The sequence below is a fragment of the Pleurodeles waltl genome, chromosome 4_2 (genome assembly GCF_031143425.1).
Source record: "Pleurodeles waltl isolate 20211129_DDA chromosome 4_2, aPleWal1.hap1.20221129, whole genome shotgun sequence".
Taxonomy (NCBI): domain Eukaryota; kingdom Metazoa; phylum Chordata; class Amphibia; order Caudata; family Salamandridae; genus Pleurodeles; species Pleurodeles waltl.
Window position 1 is genome coordinate 152,474,353 of NC_090443.1, and position 25,722 is coordinate 152,500,074.

Here is a 25,722-nt window from a genome sequence, read left to right on the forward strand (position 1 = left end):
AACTGTCTTCTCCATACCGTAATTTATCTTGTAGGCTTAAACGGATAGTATTAAATAGTGTTCAGTGACGTCCTAAAACCAGGGTCCCCTTCTTACCTTCCAAACTGGGACACCATTGTATATAATGGACGGAAGTGTATAATTGCTCGACAACTGTGAACTAGTGAGGAATGAAGGATATTGGATCCGAATCAAGGCCATCCCACACCGGAGCAGGAGTGCTGGCTGTGCTAACTGCGGACTCATCTGGTGGAGGCTCATTCATCATCCTTTCCGGGGAACCTTCCTCATGTACTGAGTGGCAGTCAATTATTTGTAATCCCTGATGGTCCAGGCAGCTTCATTCACCCCTGGGATCCCGCGAAGGGATTTGAGCAGAGCCTGCACCGGTTAAGGCCTCGTTATGTACCAGCTGACATCACATGAACAGCTGGCTAGGCTTAATTGAGTGCGCCGCCAATCACTTGTCAGGGTATAAGCCGTTTTGTTACCTGAAGATGAAGAGGCGGGCCTGCGTCAAGCGGAAGTGACAGTCTGTCCTGCACACCTGCTTGCTGAGCAATGGAAAACACCGGTAAAATGACGGGTTAACGGAATTAGGAGTTCTGGAAAGACAAATCCTGTGTGTGTTTTGATACCACACGCAGATAAACTTCCACCTCACTATCCGTTACAGTTATTTCATAGTAATAAGAACTTTATAAAGGATTTTATTAGACAGCGCACTATACGGGAATCCTTAACCATGAGGGAAAGAAGAACAGAAAATTAAACTCATGTCGTTAACAACATGCGGCTGGCATAGTATAGTTAAGCTTAAAATAGCGTTTCAGTCACAACTTCCTCATCCTACTTCACAATGAACAAGGGCGCGAGAGACAGCAGTAGAGGTCGAATGCAAGCAGGTACTGTAGCATCAGGGAGGGAACCGGGTAAAGTGGAAGACAGAGCTTTCAAGTTTCCCAAGTCCATGGGTGAGTAGCTTTGCATTTCGGCACCCGTAGTCTAGTAGTTTATCTCGTCAGGAGTACAAGTCACTGAATAGAAAAAGCACTGAACTAAATGAACTATTCACGCATGGAACATGAAAACCCGAGAACTTTGAAGATATAGTAAGGCCTGGGGTTTAGTTTTCTGAATACCCATACCCATACCTATTCATTTTTTAGCCTCAGCAGAACCTTGGGCCAGAGACGTTTTAAGGCATGAGCAAAGCGGGCTCTGGCCCAGGGCCCCAGCCTTTGATAGAGCCAGCTCTGTTCTGCAGAATCTTGCCCTGATGACCTTGAATAATGCTTAAACCTTTTTAAATACTGTTTTCCTTTCATTTTTGTGGGTGATGTGTGAGAGTCTATTACAAACACTGCAGCGAAATGTTGTGTTTATGTAACATGCACTATCCATGAACAAGTTTCTTTTAGCTCAAAACAGAACCTCACTTCTGAGAAATGGAACGGTGTCAAAGAGATAATTTTCAATAATATTAGTATGGGGTTGCTGTGTTACAGTACTGAAAACACTATCCCTGAATATTAGATGTAAACACATTTGGAATTTGGAAAAATGTGTCTGTGCACTGTCAATGACCTCGCAAAAAGAGGGCATGAAATCTGAAATGGATCATAAATTCTAAACTGTTCTGAACAGGGGACCCCAAAATCCTTAAGATGTCACTGTATTTGTCTTCCTGTCTATCTTGGGTGGCTAAGAATGCTGAAAGCAAAACTCTAGGTTTTGCAGAAAAAAAGTGAAAAGGAATGCGTTTAACATTGACAAAGTAAATAGATCTCTCTTTGGCATAAGTGAAAGTGTTTCTTCGTTCATTGACGACTATATGTGGATAATTAAGTAAGTGGATGCATACGAGAATGAGTAAATGGTTAGATGAATTAACCAGAGACTAAACACATGGATGGTTGAGTAAATTAGCGCTTCGATAAATAAGTGACTCAGTGCATGTTTGGAAGATTGAGTGCGTGTCTCAAATGAAGGAGGCAAGGAGAGGATACAGGAAGGTATTGATGGTGTATATAGGTATTTATAGTGTACGCTGCTAATGGGGCATAATGTAATGCCAGTATGGCAATTGTAGTTTTGCTGGGTCAGTTGCTCAGAAGTATCTGGAAGATTCGAAATGAACAGATGCAGGGTGCACAGCAGATCAAAAGTGTACACAACTCAGAGTACACATGACAGTATGTTTTTGGCCCTGGGTGTTTTGGGAAAGTAGGACCTGGCTGCTCTCTGTAACAGTGTCACATTTCTTTCTTCGTATTTAGGAAGCACATGAACTGCTTCCACTTTCACTCAAGCTATCATTGTTTTGTTGTTTTTTAGAAGCAGTTGTGCTTGTTTTTTTCTAGACTCTGGTGTCTTCCTAGAGGTGGGCGGAACTTAGAGAGTTTCATTCCATGGTGTTACTTAAAAAGTCAGTGCGATTCCGCGAAGTTCCACGAAGGGCCAAAATCGGTATGTCGCACTGATTTTTAGTAACAGGAGCTTGTTCCCTGCTGAGTAATCAGCACAAACGGCACCATGTGGTGCACCTGAGGGTGCTGCTTCTCGAGTTGATTTTACTGCAGCTTTTTTTTTTCTACTCAAGCAGCAGCTTTCCCAACACAAACGGTCACTACTGCCCACTTTGAGAAAATCCTGCCAGGTGCCCTCCTAGCTCCAGAAAATCGCTTTAGTGGTCACCAATTCTCACTCACCAACTTACTGTTGGTGAGCCACGCTCGAGAAAAAGTTCTGCCACATAGTGGTCAGGGGAATTTGTCTGAAACACCATGTTACATTAGTAGTGCTGAGTGGCGAAAACTCGACAAACCCTGCCAGTGAAGCTGAGTTTATCGCCCACCCCTAGTGAATACTAAGGGGCATAGTTAAGAAAAGTGGCGCTGCACAGAGTGCAGCGCCACTTTTCTTGCACCTTTTAGTGCCCCCCCACCGCCACCATGTGTGCGCCGTATTTAAAATACGGTGCACCATGGCAGAGGGTAGAGGTAATTGCGTCAGTGTTTTTACGCTAAAATGTTGACGCTTCTCCTGCAGAGTACATAGGGGCCCATTGTATTCAATGGCATGCCCCCTTTTAACGCCTACTCTGAGCAGGCGTTGAAAGTGCCGAAAAACATGACACAAAGAAATCTGTTAAATTTCCTTTTACCATTTTTTCGGCCCCCCTAATGGATGAACACTCCCATTGCATATATTATGCCTGGTGCAGGCATAATGTAGCCCAAAGGGTTACAAAGTGGCACAATGCTTGCATTTCGCCACTTTGTAAATATGACATAGCGTTTTTGGCCTTCTAATGCCATTCTAGCATAAACAAATGACTCTAATGTGGCATTACAATGGCGCTAGGGGCTCTTTAATATGCCCCAAAGAGAGTCTGCTCAAAGCACAACTCAGAGCAACTCTGTGTTCAGTGACTGACACTGCGCTTCTCAGCAATGCGTAGCACAGGCAGGGGTACCAAGTGAACGTTAATCGCCAGGAATAAAGGTCAAGCAATCTGTAGTTTTCAGCGCTCTTCCCATCACTCTGTATGGCGTCTTGAGAGTTAGGTGTCCAATCACCCTGTATTTTGTGGGACTCTCATTATTCAGGACTGTTATTTACTTCCCACATCAATCTCTACAAGATGTGGCAAAGAGCTCACTTGTGCATGCACTTTGCTGTGCATGGTCGCACTGGGTGCCTGGCATTGGTGTATGATGCATAATTACAATGCAGAAAGCGTGTTCAGAAGAAAGAATGGAGCCGTACTGGGCTCCTTCTGAAGGCCTACAAGCCCTTCCTCACTTCTAGAGGGACTCCCAAGATCATTTATCGTGGATGACCATATATCATCCATCCTTGCAGGTCCATCACATGGCTCAGATTATGTGGTACGTTAACATGACTGCTGTATTTGGCACATGCCAAGGGCTGGCCTGCTGCCTCCCCAAGAGGCTTCTTTAGTGAAATGCAGCATAAGTTACAAAAAAGAAATAATGTAAAGAGTTAACTCTTTCCACCCTGGTGCTACTTAGAGCTGCGAGGTAAGGCAGCGTAAGAGCACTATTCTGTCACTCATGAATGGCACCAACACGTTTCCCACATTAACAACAATGCAAATCAACACCTTTCCAACAAAGGTTTGTCCCACGGTGTAGCCGGCTATCTCTCTCCTAGCACTCTATGGTGCCTTTTCTGGCATAAGAAGCTCAATACAGATGCATCTACAGTACAATACAAATACCTGACTTGGGGCCTGATTTAGATCTCTACGGTATTACGCCAATTCACTCCGGTGGCAGGTCCGAGTACATCGTCACAACAATGATGTTCTAACTTCTGTATTTAGATGTATTGCAGGTGAGCCGCCGACCGTCATAACAGAGTGCTCTTCCCAGCCATCAGGCTGGTGGGTTCACCCATATTTAGATTTTACAGTTGTAGAGACGGTGTAATGGCGGTAGATAGCTGACAGATGGAAGGTGTTGCGGGACCCAAAGGACATCGTACAATGGCAGTGACTGTGGAATAGAAGTAAATCACGCACATACACTGTACCTTAGCCATGTGTTCCCCCTGCACAACACACTACACAACACAACACATACACACTATTAGCCATTACCATTCCACCATAACACAACATATACATACTGAAAACACACATTGTCATACATCCATGACACAAAATACACTCACCATTGACACTACACCCACACATGACACAACCACAACAACTAACACAACTACACACATCTGCACACACACATACTCACATGGTATTACAACTATATACATTACAACAACAATCACTACACAACAACCACATTCACCTGTATGTTGCACACAGTAACACAACACACAACCACACATACAGAACAACAGCAGACCCACATGACAGTGCCACACAAACTGACACTACGACATCACCCACTGCACCTCCCTCCACCTCACTCAGCCAATGCAATTGCACACACACATACACATACGGATTCACATACACAACTGGTAGCACAACATTACAGGTGCAGGACCCCTTGCAATGTGCACACATGGATATAGTTGACAAATGTGATGTTATTGTGGTGCCAGCATTCATTTGGCAATGAATACTGACACCATAATGACATTTGTGTATGTATGCGATATGTGTCATGTACCAGTGTGTCCCCATCTGTGTCTGACACAATTGTTTTCCAGACATATGCATGTCACTGTCATTTAAAAAAACAATACTATGGGGGTCATTACAACATTGGCGGTAAATGGTGCTTACCGCCGTGCAAAAGACTGCCAACACACCGCCGCGGCCACAGAATTCCGCCACAGCTATTATGACCCACAGCTCGGAATCCGCCAAAATTTAGACACCCACACAAGTCCGCCACACCAAAGGTCAGTGATAAACTAGCGATAACAAAACCTCCACCGTCACGCCAATAGGAATACGCCCACACTATCACGACCCACGAATCCACGCGGCGGTCTTTCAACCGCGGTATTCCATTGGCGGTACACACCGCCGCGCTCAAAATACACACATATTTACAAAACATTACCACATTGGACAAATCAAAATACACACACCTGAGACACATACACACACCACTCCCACGCATCCAATACAATATAAAACACCCACCCACATCACCCACAAACCCTTATGACCACAATTGCGACTGAAGGCCAGAGAGAGACACCATCATCTACAAACTAGCATCCACAGGCACTCAACACCCTCACTCACACAACATCCACACACAAAACACCACACACCCCTAAACATCACCCCACATATCACAACACACACCACCTCACACACTTCACCCACACCACCCCATGGCACCGTTAAGACACCCCAGGTTCTCTGAGGAGGGGCTCAGGGTCATGGTGGAGGAAATCATCCGGGTAGAGCTACAGCTATTCGGATCACAGGTGCAGCACACCACCATAGCTAGGAAGATGGAGCTATGGCGCAGAATCGTGGACAGGGTCATTGCAGTGGGACAGCACCCAAGAACACGGGATGACATCAGGAAGAGGTGGAACGACCTACAGGGGAAGGTGCGTTCCGTGGTCTCAAGACACCACATTGCAGTTCAGAGGACTGGTGGCGGACCCCCATCTCCTCCCCCACAACTAACAACATGGGAGGAGCAGGTCTTGGCTATACTGCATCCTGAGGGCCTCGCAGGAGAAGCTGGAGGAATGGACTCTGGTAAGTCAGATCTTAACTATTACATCCCCCACCCTACCTGCATGCTATCACATACCCCCACCCTCGCCCTCACCCCCATCACTCCAACTCCTCACATATGTCCCACTATCACAAACCACACATCCCAACACCAAGCCCTGCATGCAACACCAAAGCATGGACACCCATCACCAATGCATGGCCACTGCACATACCCACACACACCCCTAAACAATTATCACACAAGGTCCTACACAAGAATGCAAGCACTGTGGTACAGGGTCACCCACCCATTGCACACCATGCCACACACAGATGCAATAATCAATGCTTTACACCCCTGCAGGACCCCTACCCAACGTCACCGGACAGGAGGGTCCAGACATGTCCACTCCACCCACAGAAGAAGCCCACAGTGATGACAGCAGCTCTGTCCAACTGGATCTAGATGACCAGCCCGGCCCATCTGGGACCTCAGGACTGTCGGTTCCCCTCACACTGGCACAAGCCACAACAGAGCCTCCCTGTAGGAAAGTACCATCTTGCCTGGCATGTTACCCCCATATTTCACTGTATATATGTTGTTTTACTTGTATGTGTCACTGGGACCCTGCCAGCCAGGGCCCCAGTGCTCATAAGTGTGCCCTGTATGTGTCACCTGTGTTATGACTAACTGTCTCACTGAGGCTCTGCTAATCAGAACCTCAGTGGTTATGTTCTCTCATTTCTTTCCAAAATGTCACTAACAGGCTAGTGACCAATTTTACCAATTTACATTGGCATACTGGAACACCCTTATAATTCCCTAGTATATGGTACTGAGGTACCCAGGGTATTGGGGTTCCAGGAGATCCCTATGGGCTGCAGCATTTCTTTTGCCACCCATAGGGAGCTCTGACAATTCTTACACAGGCCTGCCACTGCAGCCTGAGTGAAATAACGTCCACGTTATTTCACAGCCATTTTACACTGCACTTAGGTAACTTATAAGTCACCTATATGTCTAACCTTTACCTGGTAAAGGTTGGGTGCTAAGTTACTTAGTGTGTGGGCACCCTGGCACTAGCCAAGGTGCCCCCACATTGTTCAGGGCCAATTCCCCGGACTTTGTGAGTGCGGGGACACCATTACACGCGTGCACTACATATAGGTCACTACCTATGTGTAGCTTCACAATGGTAACTCCGAATATGGCCATGTAACATGTCTAAGATCATGGAATTGCCCCACCAATGCCATCCTGGTATTGGGGAGACAATCCCATGATTCTCAGGGTCTCTAGCACAGACCCTGGTACTGCCAAACTGCCTTTTCAGGGGTTTCACTGCAGCTGCTGCTGCTGCCAACCCCTCAGACATGTTTCTGCCCTCCTGGGGTCCAGCCAGGCTTGGCCCAGGAAGGCAGAACAAAGGACTTCCTCAGAGAGAGGGTGTTACACCCTCTCCCTTTGGAAAAAGGTGTTAAGGCAGGGGAGGAGAAGCCTCCCCCAGCCTCTGGAAATGCTTTCATGGGCACAGATGGTGCCCATTTCTGCATAAGCCAGTCTACACCGGTTCAGGGACCCCTCAGCCCTGCTCTGGCGCGAAACTGGACAAAGGAAAGGGGAGTGACCACTCCCCTGACCTGCACCTCCCCTGGGAGGTGCCCAGAGCTCCTCCAGTGTGCTCCACACCTCTGCCATCTTGGAAACAGAGGTGCTGCTGGCACACTGGACTGCTCTGAGTGGCCAGGGCCAGCAGGTGACGTCAGAGACTCCTTCTGATAGGCTCCTTCAGGTGTTGCTAGCCTATCCTCTCTCCTAAGTAGCCAAACCCTCTTTTCTGGCTATTTAGGGTCTCTGCTTTGGGGAATTCCTTAGATAACGAATGCAAGAGCTCATCAGAGTTCCTCTGCATCTCTCAATTCACCTTCTGCCAAGGAATCGACTGCTGACCGCGCTGGAAGCCTGCAAAACTGCAACAAAGTTGCAACGACGACTACTGCGACCTTGTAACGCTGATCCTGCCGCCTTCTCAACTGTTTTCCTGGTGGTGCATGCTGTGGGGGTAGTCTGCCTCCTCTCTGCACTAGAAGCTCCGAAGAAATCTCCTGTGGGTCGACAGAATCTTCCCCCTGCAACCGCAGGCACCAAAGAACTGCATCACTGGTCCTCTGGGTCTCCTCTCAGCACGACGAGCGAGGTCCCTTGAACTCAGCAACTCTGTCCAAGTGACTCCCACAGTCCAGTGACTCTTCAGTCCAAGTTTGGTGGAGGTAAGTCCTTGCCTCCCCACGCCAGAATGCATTGCTGAGAACCGCGTCTTTTGCAGCTACTCCAGCTCCTGTGCACTCACCGAGGATTTCCTTTGTGCACAGCCAAGCCTGGGTCCCCGGCACTCTAACCTGCATTACACGACCTCCTGAGTTGTCCTCCGGCAGCGTGGGACTCCCTTGTGCAACTTTGGGTGAGCACTGATTCACTCCACTTCGTAGTGCCTGTTCTGGCACTTCTGCGGGTGCTGCTTGCTTCTGAGTAGGCTCCTTCTCTTGCTGGGCGCCCCTCTGTCTCTTCACGCAATTGGCGCCATCCTGGTCCCTCCTGGGCCACAGCAGCATCCAAAAAATCTCTAACCGCAACCCTTGCAGCTAGCAAGGCTTGTTTGCAGTCTTTCTGCGGGAAAACACTTCTGTACAACTCTTCACGACGTGGGACATCCATCCTCCAAAGAGGAAGCTTCTAGCCCTTGTCGTTCATGCAGAATCCTCAGCTTCTACCATCTGGTGGCAGCTTCTTTGCATCCACAGCTGGCATTACCTGGGCATCTGCCCACTCCCGACTTGATTGTGACTTTTGGACTTGGTCCCCTTGTTCCACAGGTACCCTTGTCTGGAAATCCATCGTTGTTGCATTGCTGGTGTTGGTCTTTCCTGCAGAATTCCCCTATCACAACTTCTGTGCTCTTTGGGGAACTTAGGTGCACTTGGCACCCACTTTTCAGGGTCTTGGGTGGGCTATTTTTCTAACCCTCACTGTTTTCTTATAGTCCCAGCGACCCTCTACAAGGTCACATAGGTTTGGGGTCCATTCGTGGTTCGCATTCCACTTCTAGAGTATATGGTTTGTGTTGCCCCTATCCCTATGTGCCCCCATTGCATTCTATTGTGACTATACATTGTTTGCACTGTTTTCTATTGCTATTACTGCATATTTTGGTATTGTGTACATATATCTTGTGTATATTTGCTATCCTCATACTGAGGGTACTCACTGAGATACTTTGGCATATTGTCATAAAAATAAAGTACCTTTATTTTTAGTATATCTGTGTATTGTGTTTTCTTATGATATTGTGCATATGACACTAGTGGTACTGTAGGAGCTTCACTCGTCTCCTAGTTCAGCCTAAGCTGCTCTGCTAAGGTACCTTTTCTATCAGCCTAAGCTGCTAGACACCCCTCTACACTAATAAGGGATACCTGGGCCTGGTGCAAGGTGTAAGTACCCCTTGGTACTCACCACAAGCCAGTCCAGCCTCCTACATTGGTTGTGCAGCGGTGGGATAAGTACTTTGCAACTACTTACCACTTTTGTCATTGTACTTTTCATAAGAGAAAAATATACAAAACAAGTTCAGTGTATGTACACCTAACCAAAAAGTTTTGCTTTTCTCCTCTTACTTCTTTTATTAAGTGCTGAAAAGTACCTCTAAACTTTCAAAAAGTTCTTTAAAAGTTTAAAAAGTTTTTTTCTGTCCTTTAAAAAGTTCTGAAAACTTTTTCCTTCTTTTTCTGTCCTTTAAACACTTTCTATAATGTCTGGCACAGGCCAAACTGTTGATCTGTCCAAGACTGCTTATGGTCACCTTAGCTGGAAGGCATCAAGGAGCCTCTGTGTAGAAATAGGTTTAGGGGTAGGGAAGAATCCCTCTATAGAACTATTAGTTAACATGCTAGTTGAACAAGATAAGACTTTTGTTGGTACTTCTGGTGAGAAATTAGCTGATGGTTCCCACTCTGATTCTGGGGCACCCCTAGCAAAGGATTTGGGAGGGAATCTTTCCAACCTGCCCCTTAGCAGGCCACCTAGCATAGCTGGTACTGATGTGAATTCACATCACAGTAATAGTGTTGTTTCTCATCACAGTAGAAGTATCACTTCTGTAGGCCAGAATGTTAGTGTGACATCTGTTAGGGCCAGGTCTCCTTCTGTTCATTCTCACCATTATTCTGTTTCAAGACATGCCCAAACCACCCACCCTGATGACAGAGTGTTAGAAAGGGAGCTCAATAGATTGAGAGTGGAACAATCCAGGCTGAAGCTCAAGAAGCAACAGCTGGATTTAGATAGGCAGTCCTTAGAGATAGAAAGAGAAAGACAGAAATTGGGTTTAGAAACCCGTGGTCGCAGCAGCAGTATTCCAAATAGTCATCCTGCAAAAGAGCATGATTCTAGGAATCTGCACAAGATAGTTCCCCCTTACAAGGAGGGGGATGACATTAACAAGTGGTTTGCTGCACTTGAGAGGGCCTGTGTTGTACAGGATGTCCCTCAAAGGCAGTGGGCTGCTATCCTATGGCTATCTTTCAGTGGAAAGGGTTGGGATAGGCTTCTTACTGTAAAAGAAAGTGATGCCAATAATTTCACAGTTCTTAAGAATGCACTCCTAGATGGTTATGGCTTAACCACTGAACAGTACAGGATGAAATTCAGAGAAACCAAAAAGGAGTCTTCACAAAACTGGGTAGACTTTGTTGACCATTCAGTGAAGGCCTTGGAGGGGTGGTTACGTGGCAGTAAAGTTTCTGACTATGAAATCCTGTATAACTTAATCCTGAGAGAGCATATACTTAATAATTGTGTGTCTGATTTGTTACACCAGTACCTGGTAGACTCTGATCTGACCTCTCCCCAAGAATTGGGAAAGAAGGCAGACAAATGGGTCAGAACAAGGGTGAACAGAAAAGTTCATACAGGGGGTGACAAAGATGGCAAGAAGAAGGATGGTAAGTCTTCTGACAAGGGTGGGGACAAATCTAAGAATGAGTCTTCATCAGGCCCACAAAAACACTCTGGTGGGGGGTGGTGGGTCCAAATCCTCTTCAAATCAAAACAAAGAAAAGAAACCATGGTGCTATTTATGTAAAATAAAAGGCCATTGGACAACAGATCCCAGTTGTCCAAAGAAAAGCACCAAGCCTCCTACCACTACAACCCCTGCTGCTACACCTAGTGCTCCTAGTAATAGCTGTGGTGGTGGGAGCAAACCTACTAATAGCCAATCCAAGGGAGTAGCTGGGCTCACTTTTGGTAATTTAGTTGGGGTTGGTCTTGTTAGGGAGACCACAGAGGCCGTGTTAGTCTCTGAGGGGGCTATTGATTTAGCCACCTTGGTTGCTTGTCCCCTTAATATGGATAAGTACAAGCAACTACCCCTAATAAATGGTGTTGAGGTTCAGGCCTACAGGGACACAGGTGCCAGTGTTACCATGGTAATAGAGAAACTGGTCCACCCTGAACAACACCTACTTGGTCACCAGTACCAAGTAACCGATGCTCATAACAACACACTTAGCCGCCCCATGGCTGTTGTGAATCTCAACTGGGGGGGGGTTACTGGTCCAAAGAAAGTTGTGGTTACCTCAGATTTACCTGTAGACTGTCTACTAGGAAATGATTTGGAGACATCAGCTTGGTCAGATGTGGAGTTGGAGGCCCATGCAGCAATGCTGGGCATTCCAGGGCATATTTTTGCTTTAAAACAGGGCTCAGGCCAAAAAGCAAAAAGGACAGGGTGACTTGGATCCTGGAAGAATGGACCAAGTGCTCCCTAAAGCTAGGGTTAGTAGAATGAAATCACTACCTACTACCCCTCCCTCTACAGTGGATTCTACTTCTGAGGAAGAAGAATTTCCACCCTGTGCAGAACCTACACCAGAGGAGCTGGAAGCAGACACTGCTGAGCTTTTGGGTGAAGGGGGGCCTGCCAGGGAGGAGCTGAGTGTGGCACAGCATACCTGTCCCACACTAGAGGGTCTAAGGCAGCAAGCTGTCAAACAAGCAAATGGGGATGTCAGCGACTCTCACAGAGTATACTGGGAGGACAACCTCTTGTACACTGAAGCAAGGGATCCAAAACCTGGAGCTGCCAGGAGATTGGTGAGTCCTCAGGAGTACAGAAAGTTCCTCCTAACTCTAGCCCACGACATTCCCTTAGCTGGACATTTGGGGCAAATGAAAACTTGGGACAGGCTTGTTCCCTTGTTTCATTGGCCTAGAATGTCAGAGGACACAAAGGAATTTTGTAAGTCCTGTGAAACCTGTCAAGCCAGTGGCAAGACAGGTGGCACCCCGAAGGCACCCCTTATTCCACTACCTGTGGTTGGGGTTCCCTTTGAAAGGGTAGTGGTTGACATAGTTGGCCCCCTTGACCCTCCTACTGCTTCAGGCAATAGGTTTATCTTGGTGGTAGTGGACCAATGCCACCAGATATCCTGAAGCAATTCCTCTAAGGACCACTACAGCTCCTGCAGTGGCAAAGGCCCTCCTCTGAATCTTTTCCAGGGTGGGCTTCCCAAAAGAGGTGGTATCAGACAGGGGAAGCAATTTCATGGCTGCTTACTTAATGGTCATGTGGAAGGAGTGTGGTGTTACATACAAGTTCACCACACCCTATCATCCACAAACAAATGGACTGGTGGAGAGATTTAACAAAACTCTCAAAGGTATGATAATGGGACTCCCTGAAAAACTCCGCAGGAGATGGGATATCCTGTTACCTTGCCTCCTTTTTGCTTACAGGGAGGTACCCCAAAAAGGAGTGGGCTTCAGCCTCTTTGAACTCCTATTTGGACACCCTGTGAGAGGTCCTCTAACACTTGTTAAGGAGGGTTGGGAACAACCTTTAAAAGCTCCAAAGCAAGACATAGTGGACTATGTACTTGGCCTCAGATCTAGGATGGCTGAGTACATGAAAAAGGCCAGTAAAAACCTTCAGGCCAGCCAAGAGCTCCAAAAGCAATGGCATGACCAGAAGGCTGTTTTGGTTCAGTACCAACCAGGGCAGAAAGTGTGGGTCTTGGAGCCTGTGGCCCCAAGAGCACTCCAAGACAAATGGAGTGGACCCCACATAATTGTTGAAAAGAAGGGAGAAGTCACCTACTTAGTTGACTTAGGCACTGCCAGGAGTCCCCTTAGGGTACTCCATGTCAATCGCCTGAAACCCTACTTTGACAGGGCTGATCTCACCCTGCTCATGGCAACAGATGAGGGACAAGAAGAAGAGAGTGACCCTCTCCCTGATCTCTTCTCTTCCACAGAACAAGATGCTCTAGTGGAAGGTGTCATTTTGGCAGATTGTCTTACTGCTGAGCAGAAAGACCACTGCATAAATCTCCTGGGTCAGTTTTCTGAACTCTTCTCTACTGTGCCAGGCACCACTTCTTGGTGTGAGCACACTATAGATACTGGAGACAGCTTGCCTGTCAAAAGTAAGATCTATAGGCAGCCTGACAATGTCAGAGACTGCATAAAAAAGAAGTGCAGAAAATGCTTGAGTTGAGCTTGGTTGAGCACTCTGAAAGTCCATGGGCCTCTCCTGTGGTACTTGTACCAAAACCTCATTCCAAGGATGGAAAAAAGGAAATGCGGTTTTGTGTAGACTATAGAGGTGTCAACCAGGTAACCAAAACTGATGCTCACCCTATACCCAGGGCAGATGAGCTAATAGATACACTGGCATCTGCCAAGTATCTAAGCACCTTTGATTTGACTGCAGGGTATTGGCAGATCAAGTTATCAGAGGATGCAAAAGCAAAAACTGCATTTTCAACCATTGGAGGCCATTACCAATTCACAGTAATGCCTTTTGGATTGAAAAATGCACCTGCCACTTTTCAAAGGTTGGTGAACACAGTCCTGCAAGGGCTGGAAGCTTTTAGTGCAGCATATCTAGACGATATAGCTGTCTTTAGCTCCAGCTGGGATGATCACCTGGTCCACCTATGGAAAGTTTTGGAGGCCCTGCAGAAGGCAGGCCTCACTATCAAGGCTTCAAAGTGCCAGATAGGGCAGGGGAAAGTGGTTTATCTGGGACACCTAGTAGGTGGAGAACAGATTGCACCACTTCAGGGGAAAATCCAAACTATTATAGATTGGGTTCCCCCTACAACTCAGACCCAGGTGAGAGCCTTCTTAGGCTTCACTGGGTATTACAGGAGGTTCATAAAGAACTATGGCTCCATTGCAGCCCCTCTTAATGAACTCACATCTAAGAAAATGCCTAAAAAGGTATTGTGGACAGCTAGCTGTCAGAAAGCTTTTGAGGAGCTGAAGCAGGCCATGTGCTCTGCACCTGTCCTGAAAAGCCCCTGTTACTCCAAAAAATTAATTGTCCAAACTGATGCATCTGAATTAGGGGTAGGGGCAGTCTTATCACAACTTAATTCTGAGGGCCAGGATCAACCTGTTGCTTTTATCAGCAGGAGGTTGACCCCTAGAGAAAAGCGTTGGTCTGCCATAGAGAGGGAGGCCTTTGCTGTGGTCTGGGCACTGAAGAAGTTGAGGCCATACCTGTTTGGCACTCACTTCATTGTTCAGACAGACCACAAACCTCTACTTTGGCTAAAACAAATGAAAGGTGAAAACCCTAAATTGTTGAGGTGGTCCATATCCCTACAGGGAATGGATTATACAGTGGAACATAGACCTGGGAGTACCCACTCCAATGCAGATGGACTCTCCAGATATTTCCACTTAGACAATGAAGACTCATCAGGTCATGGCTAGTCTTATTGTCCTTCGTTTGGGGGGGGGGGGTTGTGTACGAAAGTACCATCTTGCCTGGCATGTTACCCCCATATTTCACTGTATATATGTTGTTTTAGTTGTATGTGTCACTGGGACCCTGCCAGCCAGGGCCCCAGTGCTCATAAGTGTGCCCTGTATGTGTTACCTGTGTTATGACTAACTGCCTCACTGAGGCTCTGCTAATCAGAACCTCAGTGGTTATGCTCTCTCATTTCTTTCCAAAATGTCACTAAAAGGCTAGTGACCAATTTTACCAATTTACATTGGCATACTGGAACACCCTTATAATTCCCTAGTATATGGTACTGAGGTACCCAGGGTATTGGGGTTCCAGGAGATCCCTACGGGCTGCAGCATTTCTTTTGCCACCCATAGGGAGCTCTGACAATTCTTACACAGGCCTGCCACTGCAGCCTGAGTGAAATAATGTCCACGTTATTTCACAGCCATTTTACACTGCACTTAAGTAACTTATAAGTCACCTATATGTCTAACCTTTACCTGGTAAAGGTTGGGTGCTAAGTTACTTAGTGTGTGGGCACCCTGGCACTAGCCAAGGTGCCCCCACATTGTTCAGGGCCAATTCCCCGGACTTTGTGAGTGCGGGGACACCATTACACGTGTGCACTACATATAGGTCACTACCTATGTGTAGCTTCACAATGGTAACTCCGAATATGGCCATGTAACATGTCTAAGATCATGGAATTGCCCCACCAATGCCATCCTGGTATTGGGGAGACAATCCCATGATTCCCCGGGTCTCTAGCACAGACCCGGGTACTGCCAAACTGCCTTTTCAGGGGTTTCACTGCAGCTGCTGTCAACCCCTCAGGCATGTTTCTGCCCTCCTGGGGTCCAGCCAGGCTTGGCCCAGGAAGGCAGAACAAAGGACTTCCTCAGAGAGAGGGTGTTACACCCTCTCCCTTTGGAAAAAGGTGTTAAGGCAGGGGAGGAGTAGCCTCCCCCAGCCTCTGGAAATGCTTTCATGGGCACAGATGGTGCCCATTTCTGCATAAGCCAGTTTACACCGGTTCAGGGACCCCTCAGCCCTGCTCTGGCGCGAAACTGGACAAAGGAAAGGGGAGTGACCACTCCCCTGACCTGCACCTCCCCTGGGAGGTGCCCAGAGCTCCTCCAGTGTGCTCCACACCTCTGCCATCTTGGAAACAGAGGTGCTGCTGGCACACTGGACTGCTCTGAGCGGCCAGGGCCAGCAGGTGACGTCAGAGACTCCTTCTGATAGGCTCCTTCAGGTGTTGCTAGCCTATCCTCTCTCCTAAGTAGCCAAACCCTCTTTTCTAGCTATTTAGGGTCTCTGCTTTGGGGAATTCCTTAGATAACGAATGCAAGAGCTCATCAGAGTTCCTCTGCATCTCTCTCTTCACCTTCTGCCAAGGAATCGACTGCTGACCGCGCTGGAAGCATGCAAAACTGCAACAAAGTAGCAACGACGACTACTGCGACCTTGTAACGCTGATCCTGCCGCCTTCTCGACTGTTTTCCTGGTGGTGCATGCTGTGGGGGTAGTCTGCCTCCTCTCTGCACTAGAATCTCCGAAGAAATCTCCCGTGGGTCGACGGAATCTCCCCCCTGCAACCGCAGGCACCAAAGAACTGCATCACCGGTCCTCTGGGTCTCCTCTCAGCACGACGAGCAAGGTCCCTTGAACTCAGCAACTCTGTCCAAGTGACTCCCACAGTCCAGTGACTCTTCAGTCCAAGTTTGGTGGAGGTAAGTCCTTGCCTCCCCACACCAGACTGCATTGCTGAGAACCGTGTCTTTTGCAGCTACTCCGGCTCCTGTGCACTCACCGAGGATTTCCTTTGTGCACAGCCAAGCCTGGGTCCCCGGCACTCTAACCTGCATTGCACAACCTCCTGAGTTGTCCTCGGGCGGCGTGGGACTCCCTTGTGCAACTTTGGGTGAGCACTGATTCACTCCACTTTGTAGTGCCTGTTCCGGCACTTCTGCGGGTGCTGCTTGCTTCTGAGTGGGCTCCTTCTCTTGCTGGGCACCCCCTCTGTCTCCTCACGCAATTGGCGACATCCTGGTCCCTCCTGGGCCACAGCAGCATCCAAAAAACCCTAACTGAGACCCTTGCAGCTAGCAAGGCTTGTTTGCAGTCTTTCTGCGGGGAAACACTTCTGTACGACTCTTCACGAAGTGGGACATCCATCCTCCAAAGGGGAAGCTTCTAGCCCTTGTCGTTCATGCAGAATCCTCAGCTTCTACCATCCAGTGGCAGCTTCTTTGCATCCACAGCTGGCATTTCCTGGGCATCTGCCCACTCCCGACTTGATCGTGACTTTTGGACTTGGTCCCCTTGTTCCACAGGTACCCTCGTCTGGAAATCCATCGTTGTTGCATTGCTGGTGATGGTCTTTCCTGCAGAATTCCCCTATCACGACTTCTGTGCTCTTTGGGGAACTTAGGTGCACTTGGCACCCACTTTTCAGGGTCTTGGGGTGGGCTATTTTTCTAACCCTCACTGTTTTCTTACAGTCCCAGCGACCCTCTACAAGGTCACATAGGTTTGGGGTCCATTCGTGGTTCGCATTCCACTTCTAGAGTATATGGTTTGTGTTGCCCCTATCCCTATGTGCCCCCATTGCATTCTATTGTGACTATACATTGTTTGCACTGTTTTCTATTGCTATTACTGCATATTTTGGTATTGTGTACATATATCTTGTGTATATTTGCTATCCTCATACTGAGGGTACTCACTGAGATACTTTGGCATATTGTCATAAAAATAAAGTACCTTTATTTTTAGTATATCTGTGTATTGTGTTTTCTTATGATATTGTGCATATGACACTAGTGGTACTGTAGGAGCTTCACTCGTCTCCTAGTTCAGCCTAAGCTGCTCTGCTAAGCTACCTTTTCTATCAGCCTAAGCTGCTAGACACCCCTCTACACTAATAAGGGATACCTGGGCCTGGTGCAAGGTGTAAGTACCCCTTGGTACTCACTACAAGCCAGTCCAGCCTCCTACACTCCCACCTCTGGAAACACCAGCAGAGCACCCACCCAGTGGGCCCATACCTCTGTCCCCAGGACACGTCAAGCAGCAGTGTGTCCACCACTACAGGGAACCCAGGCTAACCCACCACCCTGACAACACCAGGGACCTGGGGGCAGTGGTAGTGGGCACATGGTTCAGGGGACAGAGGCCCAGGAACACAGGGGAACTGGGAGGGCTGCTGTGCGACAGGGGGAGGTCAGGCCCAGGGAACCCACTCTCCACGAGGCCCTCTCCAACATCATGGGAGCCTACCACCATTCCCAGGAGACAATGGCAACAGTACTGGCCAAGTTTCAGGAGGCCCAGCAGCTGCAGGAGGAACAGTATTTGGGGTTCAGGGAGGAACTCAAATCCATCAACATCACCCTGGGCACCATTGTAGGGGTGCTGAAGGAACTCGTCAAAACCAGGAGGGACACTGTGGCACAACAAGGGGCCCCTGACACTAGCCTGGACGATGAACTGCCCACCACCTCCGCCAGCGCTAGTGGACAGGAGGCACTGCCACAGGACCACGACATCAGCACCCCACCCCACCCCCTGCAGATGGAGAACCACCCCGCAAGCAGTCCCTGAGATCCAGGACAAAGACAAAGAACAATGCCAAGACCCCGCCAAGAAATGAGACCACCCTGATTGTCATCCTTCTGTCCCACTTTGTCACCCTGTGCATCCTTAAACTGCCCCAGCTCCACTTCCCATGCCCCTTTGGACAATGCACCTGTGAGACTAATAGACTGGACTCTGCCATGGACATTCCTCCACCATCACCCCTGACCATTTTACAACACCCTCCAATATTTAGCACTTAAATAAACATTCTTAAAGCACAAAACACTCTGGAGTCAGTCAGTGCTTTGGAAAATGTGTATTTGCAATAACGGTGTAAAAATGCTATATCCACTGTATTGTCAACATACCTATGTCACACAGCTCTAGTCCATGCGGAAACAAACAGATGTCACACAGTGGGACCCACATCTGTGAAATTGAAAGGGAAAGTGACAACTCAGGGTCCATACACTGGGTGAAAGTGACAGACAGATGAGAGTTGGAACAATTATATCAGATGTAGCAGGCAGTGATGTCTTCTTACCTGTGTCTCACTGGAAGTATTTATGAATCACCATGTTTCTGTTGTCGATGTCCTCTTCTTCTGCTTCCTCTTCTTCACTGTCCACAGGCTCCACAGCTGCCACAACACCTCCATCTGGACCATCCTCCTGCAGAAAAGGCACCTGCCATCGCAAAGCCACGTTGTGAAGCATACAGCAGGCCACGATGATCTGGCACACCTTCTTTGGTGAGTAGAATAGGGAACCACCTGTCATAGGGATGCACCTGAACCTGGCCTTCAGGAGGCCGAAGGACCTCTCTATAACCCTCCTAGTTCGCCCATGGGCCTCACTGTAGCGTTCCTCTGCCCTTGTCCTGGGATTCCTCACTGGGGTCAGTAGCCATGACAGGTTGGGGTAGCCAGAGTCACCTGCAAATGTCGAGGGAAATCTGTTAGACACACACTAACTCTTAGGGACATCCCCAGACCCAGACACCTAATCACACTGTATAGGCTCCATGTCCTCACCTAATAGCCACACACAGTGCCTCTGGAGTTGTCCTATCACATAAGGGATGCTGCTATTCCTCAACATGTAAGCGTCATGCACTGAGCCAGGAAACGTGGCATTCACATGGGAGATGTACTAGTCGGCCAAACACACCATCTGCACATTCATTGAATGGTAACTCTTCCGGTTTCTGTACACCTGTTCACTCCTGCGGGGGATACCAAGGCCACATCTATGCCCATCAATGGCACCTATGATGTTGGGGATATGTCCCAGGGCATAGAAGTCACCTTTCACTGTTGGCAAATCCTCCACCTGAGGGAAAACGATGTAGCTGCGCATGTGTTTCAGCAGGGAAGACAACACTCTGGACAACACGTTGGAGAACATAGGCTGGGACATCCCTGATGCTATTGCCACTGTAGTTTGAAAAGACCCACTTGCCAGGAAATGGAGTACTGACAGCACCTGCACTAGAGGGGGGATTCCTGTGGGATGGCAGATAGCTGACATTAGGTCTGACTCCAACTGGGCACACAGTTCCTGGATTGTGGCACGATCAAGTCTGTAAGTGACAATTACATGTCACTCCTCCATTGTTGACAGGTCCACCAGCGGTCTGTACACTGGAGGATGCTGCCACCTCCTCACCTGCCCCAGCGGACGTGCTCTATGGAGGAGAACAGCGAGCAGAGAGTCAACCAACACTGAGGTACATTAACACAATTTTATTCCTCAATTTTTTAATACCGCTGTGTGCCTGTATTAGTGTGTATGCAAGGCCTAGATATGTGTGACTCATTTAAAATTAATGCCATGTGGCCCCCTGAAATGGCGTCTGCCTGACCTGTAATGTGGGACAAGGGGATATAAGGTAACTGTGCTGGCGTTGGACACCGTCGCAGTAGGCGGTCGAAGACCGCGGCGCAATCCTGCATTGGTTAACATTGGACCCTATGGGTCCGAAGAGCCAATGACGATGTACGCCGGCGGTGACGGTACGCACCACCGCGGAAGTCACCGACATTTTCTCTCTGTTCACTCACTTGATACTGATCTTCGACAGGAGAGGACCTACACTGCAAGTGCTGCTGTGACCTCAGTCTGGAAGAGACAATGGCTCATGCGTCTGGGGAAAGGGCCCCTGCCTTCAGCACAGAGGAGTTGGAGAAACTAGTGGATGGGGTCCTCCCCAGTACACGCTACTCTACGGTCCTCCAGCTGGGGATGGCCTCCCAACGTTGGAGGGGTGCCCGTTGCACCATGACCCCCCCTGATGTTCCAGATCCTGGTGTTTGCGTATCCGGAGTTGGATGGGCGCTTGAGGGCATCACAGCAGCCACAAGGGGGTGAGTACACTCTCATTCAGTTGATTCTGCGTGCAGTGGAGGTGTCTGGGTGGGGGAGGTGGGCTGTGAGTTCCCCTAGGCCAGGGCGAGTTTAGTAGGCAAGGTCCCGTCATAAGGCAGGCCATGTGGCACCCCACCCCACCTGTGTTCAGAGCCAACTACACCTAGTCAGGCTCCTGTGACTTCCATGTGTGCAGCAATCGGGCATAGGCCTTGTACCCCTGTGATTAATTAGGGAACTCAAAGTGCACAGCTTAGTGCAGGGGCTTCTGTTTCTGAAGTGTCTGCCAATGGTAGTGGTATTGCATGCACTCACAAACGCAGCCACATACCCACCCAACAGCCATCCACCTCACGACAGCCTCCAGCCCATGCACCTTCACTCAAAGTCAGCAAACATACATCTCCTACAACCACTGCCTCTTCCTCCACTCCCAAACCCCCTCCATCTACCCGTCCCAGTGGGTCCAAAAACGTTTCCTGTCCAACCTTGATTTCTTCCCTTCACCTCCCTCACCTCTTCAGTCCCCTAAGGCCCGCCTTTCCAGGTCCCAACCCAGCACCTCAGCCACAACATTAGCGGGAACTGTGGTGCCAGCAGTAACTGGCTTCTGGAGTGCGCCAAGCAGCAGGGCAGCCAGTGTGCCAAGGAGCCAGACCACGGACAGTCCCCCACCTCAAAAGCATAAAAAGTTGGCCAGTGCCTGGCGGGAGAAGGGCAAAACATCTACCACCAAAGCCTCTCCCAGGAGTACAGTTGGGAGTGGGAAGACAGCTGCGCCACCATCCAAGGTGGGGAAGGGGCACAGAAAGACAGGCAAGTCGCCGAAAACCTGCACGGTGGACAAGACCGCCACCAGCACTGCTGCCAAGGACACCACCGCCACTAGCACCACTGCCAAGGACACCACCGCCACCAGCACAGCTGCCAAGGACACCGCCACCACAAGCACCACTTCACAGCACACCGCCGCCACCTGCACCGCTGCCAAGGACACCGCCGCCACCAGCACCGCTGCCAAGGACAGCGTCGCCACAAGCACCACTTCACAGGACACCGCCGCCACCAGCACCGCTGCCAAAGACACCGCCACCACAAGCACCGCTGCCAAGGACAGCGCCGCCACAAGCACCACTTCGCAGGACACCGCTGCCACCTGCACCGCTGCCAAGGACACCGCCACCACAAGAACCGCTGCCAAGGACACCGCCACCACCAGCACCGCAGGCCAATGAGCGCCAAAAGCTCCGATGCTTCAGGGGCCGCCACAAGCAGGATGAAGCACTCTGGGCACCAAGCCCCCTCCAGAACCAGTGGAGAAAGGCATCCACTACCTCAGTCCTTGGCAGGATGAAGCACTCTGGGCACCAAGCCCCCTCCAGAACCAGTGGAGACTGTTATCCACTTGTGAGACTGTGGCTTTGCACTCCCCAGGATAAGGCAGTGGGCAAACCACCCACCTGAGAGACTTGTGAGACTATGGCTTTGCACTCCCCAGGATAAAGCAGTGGGCAAACCACCCATTTGAGAGACTTGTGAGACTGTGGCTTTGCACTCCCCAGGATAAAGCAGTGGGCAAACCACCCACTTGAGAGACTTGAGGGACTGTGGCTTTGCACTCCCCAGGATAAAGCAGTGGGCAAACCAGCCACTTGAGAGACTTGAGAGACTGTGGCTTTGCACTCCCCAGAATAAAGCAGTGGGCAAACCACCCACTTGAGAGACTTGAGAGACTGTGGCTTTGCACTCCCCAGGATACATCAATGGGCACGGAGCCCCCTCGTGGATCTGGCATCGTGCACTCATCCGGCTGAGGTGCCCCCACTTCCCTTCCCCCTGAGGTGCCTGTTGTATTTCAATCTGATGCCCCATCAGTGTTCTCTCCGTTTTGATCGGGTATCTTGTTCGGGCCTCGCCCATGCATTTTGGGCCCAGTGGTCCACAGACTTTAATGGTGGAATACCTTGGACTTGTATTCTTGGTGTATATATTTGTTTATAGTGTATATATATATTTTTGAGTACTGGATTTTTATAGATTACAAACGTTCAAATCATTTCCTTTTGTCTTTGCATTCTTCCGGGGGGGGGGGTTGGGGTGTGTAACTGTAATGTATCATGATGTATTTGCGTGTGTGTTGTCGTGGGTGAGGGTGGGGTGTTGTGTGTGTGAGTCACTCTTTTTCCCCTCCCACCTCCCCTGTGTAGTAGGTATAGTACTTACCGTGGTCTTCGCCGCCGGCGTTCGTGCTCCTGGTAGAGGAGCAGGAAGACAAAGGCAGGGAGTATCTGGAGTTCCGGTTCCATGGCTTCCTGGTTCCTCGTGGGGTGTGTAGAGGTGAGCGTTTTCCCTTCCAAGTCCTGTTTCTGCAATGTTTTTGTTCGCGGTGAATCCGACCCGGAAAAGGTGGCGGATTGGACTGTTGTAATACTGTGGGCGGTACATTGCCTTCCGCCTGTCTGTTGGCGGTTACCCCCGCGGTGTTTGTTTGTACCGCCGTGGCGGTCGGAGTGTTGAACTGGCTGTCTATGTTGGTGGTTTCCGCCACGGTTGTAATTCCATTTTTTTTTACTGCTGGCCTGTTGGCGGTTTTACCGCCGCTTTAACACCGACCGCCAGGGTTGTAATGACCACCTATGACATGTATATGACTGCAGTGGTCCCGAGTTCATCTGCAGTGACCACACAACATTCGCAGCCAATGCAGGTTCTCTACCTTCGAGTCTGGAGTCGGGGTGTGTGTGTTTTTCTCCATGGTTCAGTGGCAGCAACGATGGAAGGTCTTGTCCAATCGTGTCCAGTTTAACACAGAAATGGAATCGGGAAAAAAGGCTCTCATTTATGTGGTGAGCAGACTTCCTTAGAGCTATTGTCAGAGATAGAAATACAACCAAGCACAAAAGCTTGTCAGAAGAGTCACAAGTCAACCAGGAAGCAGTCAATGTGTATTCTAAATATGAAGACATATTTATTTCTGTTAGTTTATTCCATGCATGTCTCTGCCCTGCCTGGCTCTGATAAAAAGTGGCACCCGCTGAACCCATTGATCTCTGAGCACCAAGGTAGCATTCCACCCTATTCTGGTGACAAGGCCTGTCAGCTCCTTTCATATTGTGAGCAATGCATGGTGGAAGAAGCATTAGCACAGCAAATACTCTCCACAGTTCCAGAGCTATTAGCGTGATCAATGCCAATGTCTTTTGGCCATGCTAAATAGCAGCACAGCTGCTGTTCAGCATAACTGAAAGTCATGTAAAAATCCTAAGTATAAGGCAGCCACTTCAGTTATTTTCCTGAAGTAACATGAGAGGCACACTCACCAAAGCTGTAGCACTGCTGTCTCTGAAAAGTTGGAGAGAATTCCTGGGCACACAAAGATAATGCATAAGTTACAATCACAATCCAGCACAGTGAGGTATGGACTGCATCAAAGAGCTGCATACAAACTGCATGGTGCAGGTCAGAAAGTTATGTTTTTTCCCAGTCTTTGATTATCCTAATTTTGTTTAAAAGGGTTCGATTGGGTAGAAATTAATTGGCATTAGTAAAGTCAACCCTAACCACTGTGTTATATTCTGAATCCTGAGTTTATACTTCCCCAGACCAAGAACTCTTAAAAAATGCCTTCCAGTATGGATGAGATGTTAATTCTACACCTAGTAGTCCACTTTGTCAACATTGCCTATACACTGATTTATACATGTTTGATTCATTGTCTCTGTATGTGAGGGTGATGTAAAGTGCTCCAACACCCTACTCTGGTAAGAGAGGCGCTATAAAACAAATGAAAAACAGGGGAAAGAGTGGCTATGGAGAGATGAGAAGCACTGTTAGAGGGTGATGGTGAGGGAATCATTGAAGAACCCCAAAAAAGATTGTCGTTTCCTGGTGCACTGTAAGATCATCATTTGCTATGCTTTAAAAATTAATATAATTGAATATATAATGAAAAATGTATTGTAGAATGTCCCATTTTTGCAATTTTTCCCAAATTTTCTTGGGGGGTGGAGAAGTCCCCAACTGCAATTGTAGTGGTGAGGCTTGCTCGCTATAGACTCAATGGGGTCTATTTGACACATTTTGCCAGGGCTGCTTTGGGGTCCCAGTGTGGTTCTGTCCGTGGACTAATTGCCGGTTCTACCAATGAGGCATCCTCATAATGGTGCACAGATGAAATTCCGTATAGCAAGAATTTACAATCACCAAGTATCTCTATATAATTTATGTAAACTCTGAAAGAGAGCGAGAAAGTTGACTCCAGCCAGACCTACTAAGGAACCCAGGATAGAGGACACCTTTCAAATAAGAGGCTTGAGGGTTTTGGTATGAATAGCCTTTAGCTTTTGGTTAATAAAACAATTGATTTGTTGGTATCTTGATTATAAATGAGCTTTATGCAGCCATGAGACAACCTCTCAATACTGTTACACCTGCCTGCAATTACAAATCTGCCTCATTGTATTGCTTTGTGTGCACATTTTTCCTTTATTTGAACAGAACCAGGTAGCGTCTTCTGAAAGTGGACTACAATAACTTTTTCAATAGGACGCTCGTATTGACAACGACAGTCTGCAATGCTGGCTGTCGTGACTGACTGTCTGAAGAGCAGTCAACTGCATACGCTGCTCTTATCTGCCTATGGTTATGTCCACTACCTATATGAGTGTCAACAATCCATTACAAAAATCATTGCCTGTGTTGACTACCTAAGCGGGAGTTGGAAACTAGTAGTGGTTGTTGACTGCCTACCGTAGTGGCCGATGCCTGTGAGTGTGACCCTGGTCCTTGG

At 48.5% G+C, this 25,722-nt stretch overlaps 1 long non-coding RNA gene across 1 annotated transcript in view; it reads left to right on the forward strand.

The window, feature by feature from the left end:
* Positions 1–459: 459 nt before the first annotated feature.
* The window catches only part of LOC138294104 (uncharacterized), a 132,808-nt gene continuing 107,545 nt past the window's right edge, over positions 460–25,722 (forward strand). Inside the window, exon 1 of the long non-coding RNA XR_011203187.1 lies at positions 460–574. This is a non-coding gene — a long non-coding RNA (uncharacterized lncRNA). The remainder of the gene's footprint in view (positions 575–25,722) is intronic.